The sequence below is a fragment of the Bemisia tabaci genome, chromosome 1 (genome assembly GCF_918797505.1).
Source record: "Bemisia tabaci chromosome 1, PGI_BMITA_v3".
NCBI classification, from domain to species: Eukaryota; Metazoa; Arthropoda; class Insecta; order Hemiptera; family Aleyrodidae; genus Bemisia; species Bemisia tabaci.
This window is the reverse complement of record NC_092793.1, coordinates 47,183,671-47,189,670: the sequence shown is the minus strand read 5'-3', so window position 1 is coordinate 47,189,670 and position 6,000 is coordinate 47,183,671. Positions and strand designations below refer to the sequence as shown.

Genomic DNA, 6,000 nt, shown 5'->3' with positions numbered 1-6,000 from the left:
CCGGAAGGTCCTCACCTGCAGTTATGAGCATTCTCTCTCACGTGTGCAAATATATCATGCCATTCCTCGTCTTCGAAAAAGAAAAAGGTTTTGGATACTTTTTTCTCGAAGAATGCACTTGTTCGATGATTGAGTGCAACTCAACTCTCAATAACTTTGTTCGAAATCAGCGTATTGAGATTTATTACTACCGTATGTGAACTCCAGTGTATGCATGTACCGGGTGTCCGTAAAGTAACTGAAAAGTGGGTATAATTTTTGAACAAAAAAAGATAGAAGGTCGCGGTTTGTGGCATTCTTCATCATCCAGAGGGGGAAATTTTTCGATGGGGGTTTTTTCTTGGTGGACCCCCCTGGGGGGCCCCAAGGGGGGGCAACTTTCAAAATTCAAATAGCAACCCCCATTTTTTTAGACATGGTTAAAAAGAGCTTAAAAAGACAAGAAAAATGACGCAAATTAAATTAAAATCGGTTCACTCGTTCAAAAGTTACAGCCGGTCAAAATTTTAAATTGACCACTTTTCAAAAAATCACCGTTGAGCTCCCAATTACCGAAAAAACAAAAACAAACCTGGAATGAAAAGTTTGAAAAGTGCCTTTCAAGGCAAGGAAAAACAACTGACGTTGTCACAAGTTTGGATGGCATTGTTTCAAAATAAAATTTCGGAAAATTCAACATGGCGGCAAATTTGAGGAAACGCGAATAATGAAAATTCCAGAAACTGGAATCTTTCAAATACCCTCTAGTTTAAGGAAATCAATGGTATCAACTTTTTTTCCTTTATTTGGCGAAGTAAAAGCAATTATTTGCTGACTTTAAAGTTGTCAAGCGGGACGCCTTCAATCGTTGGAGTATGCGACATCACATGCACAGGATTAAGTGTGCTGTCAAAAAATGAAGCCGTTGTAAAAAAGCGCTCCTCCTTTGGGATGCTTTAGAAATGTTCAAGGTCCTCATCCTCAAAAAAGAAGAAAAGAGAAATTAAGCAATTTTTACCCACAAACTAGGTGAGCCAAAAAAAACATGATATATCCTGATGGGGTAGGGGCGGTTGACATTTTTGACATTTCTCTATCTGAAAATTGAAAACGCAAGAATAATTGTGATTCTCTAATTCCTGGCTCTCCAAGTTGGCAAGAAGGATATCTGCTACGCTTAGTTCCGAAAACGCCGTTCTACTCTTGATTATTATCTGAGTTGAGATTATCTTATTGACAGCCTCAACCTCACGATTTGAGGAACCGATATTTTAGGTAATATCTGATGCAATATCTGATCGGTAACACTATTTACGAATCTGAAATCAGTATGCTAAGTTCTCTTGATCATACTGCGTTCTGATTTAGTTGGCAATTACTATTGTAAATTTACTATTGTTTGCAGCAAAATGAAGATCACTTTGAACATTTGACGGAATAACAGAGCATCAGGTATAAGAACTTCCACTTTAAAAAATAATAATAATAAAAAAAATTGCTCAATTTTTCTTTTCTTCTTTTTTGAGGATGAGGACCTTGAACATTACTAAAGCATCCCAAAGGAGGAGCGCTTTTTCACATCGGCTTCATTTTTTGACAGCACACTTAATCCTGTGCATGTGATGTCGCATACTCCAACGATTGAAGGCGTCCCGCTTGACAACTTTAAAGTCAGCAAATAATTGCTTTTACTTCGCCAAATAAAGGAAAAAAAGTTGATACCATTGATTTCCTTAAACTAGAGGGTATTTGAAAGATTCCAGTTTCTGGAATTTTCATTATTCGCGTTTCCTCAAATTTGCCGCCATGTTGAATTTTCCGAAATTTTATTTTGAAACAATGCCATCCAAACTTGTGACAACGTCAGTTGTTTTTCCTTGCCTTGAAAGGCACTTTTCAAACTTTTCATTCCAGGTTTGTTTTTGTTTTTTCGGTAATTGGGAGCTCAACGGTGATTTTTTGAAAAGTGGTCAATTTAAAATTTTGACCGGCTGTAACTTTTGAACGAGTGAACCGATTTTAATTTTATTTGCGTCATTTTTCTTGTCTTTTTAAGCTCTTTTTAACCATGTCTAAAAAAATGGGGGTTGCTATTTGAATTTTGAAAGTTGCCCCCCCTTGGGGCCTCCCAGGGGGGTCCACCAAGAAAAACCCTCCATCGAAAAATTTCCCCCTCTGGATGATGAAGAATGGCACAAACCTCTATCTTTCCTTCTATCTTTTTTTGTTCAAAAATTATACCCACTTTTCAGTTACTTTACGGACACCCGGTATGCTCATTCCGGCGTTCGATTCTCTGAGTCGAAAATCTCGCATCTGACTTTCTGATGTTTTTTCCTGTGCGTCTTTGTCAGCCCATATATACCTCTTGAAGTTGCTTCAAAGGAGCAAAGGCTGTTTCCGTGATTTATTAGCAGCGAAGATTATCCAAAGGTGTTGGTAAAATATACTTTTTTGCAACGCAGCAGCGAGCCAATTTTTCGCTTCTAGAACGTCGTTGAAATATTGTAATATACCACTTAAACTCTCGACTCTGCTCTGCTTTCGACTCTTGGCATCGATACGAAGATCTAACGGCTCGATGGGAGAGCTGAAATTGGAAATGATAAATTGCACGGGTGTCTATGTTGTAGATACTTCAGCACTTCCGCTTTCTCATATGCAAAATTGGACGTATTTATGCCGAACGGAACTCTATACCTTGAGACGTGAGCTCTTTCACCCATGAGAATGTATGCATAATAGGGCTCACGTCATAATGCACATAGTTCCGTTGGCAGAAATACATCCAATTGCAAGCTCCTGTTTTTCTTTATTTACTGTCCCGGTGTCTCCCTCCAGTAAGACAACTGAATAATAAAATGCACAGAAATGCATGTGCATATGACTCAAAGCGAATGAAAAGTCTTGAGTCTACTTTTTTCGAGAGGAAGTGAACAACAAGATAGTCACCAAAATCGGCGCTTGATTTGAAACCAGACGAAGCATAGATTAGAAATTAGAAAATTCAAACAGGGAAAGTAAACGTTCCATACAGTGGCGTGGCATGAATTGCGATGCATCGATTATTATGCCATTTAAACGTATGGTAAAGAATCGATTATTAAGGTGTTCGCTGCGAACACCCTGTTTATCGATCCTTTTACATAGGTTTAAATGGCATAACAATCGATACATCGCAATTCACGCCACGCCACTGGTTCCATTATGAGATGAATCAAATGGTTCCGCAAAATTTGGATTAGGTCATAATGCAAGTGATTATCTGCTTGATTCCCATTCATTTGTTTTTTTAGAATGCAGTTCAGAAAAAATTCTATAAAAAGTTCATCACATCAGGGTTTTCCGGAGAAACGGAATCCTCCCGCAAGCAGGGCACGTTTGTAGGAAAATAAATCGATTTTTCAGAAAAGTGCTGCATGATGGAATTTCGAGCTTCGAGCCAAGTTGAGCTTTCGATGAATCATTTGTTCTGAAAAGTGCTTATTTCTGGAAAAAATACAAAATTACGAAAACGAGAATAGTTGAATTCAGCCAAAAATAGTAATTTTTTTTAGTACATGTCACTAGGTTTCTAGAAAGAGCCCCGTGACTTAAACACACAGGGCGGTACAGACCACCCTTTCAAAGTTTTTTTCTCGGTTGCTTTAAGTCGTGCGGAGTCAGGGACCGCAAGGTTAAATAGGGAATTGACCTCAAGAAATCAGATTTCCGTGGCTACGACTCCCCCCCTCCCCCTCCCCCCCTCCCCCCCGCTCCCCTCGGGAGATAAAGGGGAGATTATAATCCTAAAAGTCTGGGTTCCCGACCGAATTGCCATTCAATTGCATCAGTTTTGGAAAGTACAGGAGATTTTGTTATACATTGGCGCCTAAAAATCCAAAATCGGCCCACCGTAGGCCTAAATATGATCCCCTAAAGAGTATATGTACCGACTTTAAGGTGTTGAATGGGTAAATTTGTATAGTGTTTCTTATTTCTTATAGGTCACTTAAGGTTTAATTTTGTTGTCCTCTCTAATTTGAGGTCAATTTGCTATTCGGAAAAGAGCTTTGACTTTTAAAATTGAGGCCCCCCCCACCCAGGTTTATTTCCGAAGGGGGCTGGAGGGGCTTCGAGACCTTGAAATTCGGAATCCTTGTAGTCGATTATCCTAGGTAAAAATTTTTTCCTTAGAATGTACGTCACTTCGCGACCAAATAGAAATTTGTAGAGGGCGCGTTGGGGGGGGGGGGCTGTCGGGACATGAAATTGTAATTCCTCGAGATGGATTCTCTCTTCTCCTCTCTGATCCCTGGTCAGGATCCCTGACCTAGTACAATCGAATTGAACCGAGAAAAAAACCTGGTGCACGGCGCTTTCCATAGTGCGCGCAACTGGAGTGGTCCCCGCTAATTTGAAAGTTACCGCGTCAATTTATATATTTTGCCGCGCGCGCCACTGGAATTGGCGGGAACCAATGGGAGCGAAGTTTCGCCTTGTTTACATTCGCATTATTTTGATAACCAAGTTGTAAACAAACGTGGCTACTCATCCTCTAGTGAGGTTGTGAATAAGTAAGTCCTTTGCATATTTCAAGTTACTCGAGGTTCTTGATTGTTTATTTCGGTGCGAAGTAGTTTTCAGTTATCTACCTTAACCACATCCCTTCAAAGAATATTCAATCCGGTGTGTTTTCTCGTGCAATCCCCAAGTTCACAAGTTGGCCTCAAGGTGAACTCTCAAAGTATCTGTAAGTTCTCATTAATATTTAATGTTTCCCTCCTCATAGTTTCATTAGCACTGTGCTGTTCGAAATTATTGAGGCTTTCAAATCCCAGGAAGCCTAAGAAAACTTTCCATTTTGGTTTGTTAATTTGTTTATTGCTTTTATCACCAGTGATGCAAGTGTCATGTTACGGTCTACCTCAGCACTTCAAATGTGTTTTAAGGTCTCGCCAGCTTATTTATCCTCTGAATCAACTCAAAGAGGGTTATCACAGCTGACGGATATAATACTGCTTGCCTAGAAATAAGATTAAGGAAGGTTCCAGCCAAACTCAGAGTCTATAATCCGTTGAGTGTTGTCTGTTACGGGCCGTCTAAAGTTTGATTTTTCTATGATGATCATACCTGAAAATGGTTGATTTCATGCCTCAGTTGTTGCAGATTCATACATTTCCCTCAAGGATTGATAACGAGGTGGAATACATTTTCCTGTAAGCCTTGTAGCCCAGACTCTTGTCGTTGGAGAAAGAAAATAGAAGAGTTGATCCGACAACGGAAAGACCTGCGTTTTGAGGCTTCCATGAACATTCACATTGAATGTCAAAATTGATGAATCAACTTTATTTCAGTCATATCTATTTTTCCTCCTCTGCTCACTGCATTGCAGCAAAAATTCAATCTTCACTAGTGAAACCACTAGAACACGTAGAGTGTTTCTGACCACCCGTACCTACCAGGTTTTTTTCTAGGTTATTTTAAGACGGATGAGGTCGAAGACTGCACAACCACCAGGGATTTGAATTTGACAGTCTTGAAGTCCCGGCAAACATTTTCTGATAAAATACCGAGGGTCTGCAATTTTGTAAATTTTCCTATGGCCCCCTGCAGCACATTAGACAATGTTTCAGGGGAGGGGGTCAGGACTGCCAAAGTCAAATTCCTAGTGGTCAGTTACCCTGGAGGACGTCTAACCTTAGCCTCTACGTTAATTCTGGGATTTCGTATTTTGGGGAGAAGGGCTTAGGGCTGTGTTCTCCACATTTATGGGTCAATAGAACAAAAGTGGTCTAATTTGGATTTCTTGGTATCAGTTTGGAGTAAATTTTTGGACTCTCTGAATTTGACGGAATTTTTTAAAAATTCTGAAGGTAACCCCAACTTTGATGATCTCTCCTTTTACATTCCCCTTCCTGAGTGGGCCGGGAGGTCTCGGCACCATGAAATTTGGATTTCTTGGGGTCGCGATTCTCTACTCAAAATCGCGGTCCCTAATTTCATATGACCTAAAATATCTAAGAAAAAAACCTGGTACCG

The 6,000-nt window shown here is 39.9% G+C and overlaps 1 protein-coding gene across 1 annotated transcript in view; it reads left to right on the top strand.

Annotated features, from left to right (window-relative positions):
• The first annotated feature begins 4,537 nt into the window (after window positions 1-4,537).
• Window positions 4,538-6,000, top strand: part of ort (glycine receptor ora transientless) — a 212,674-nt gene continuing 211,211 nt past the window's right edge. The window contains exon 1 of the mRNA XM_072301954.1: window positions 4,538-4,711. The gene's annotated coding sequence lies outside the window, so the exon portion shown is untranslated. The remainder of the gene's footprint in view (window positions 4,712-6,000) is intronic.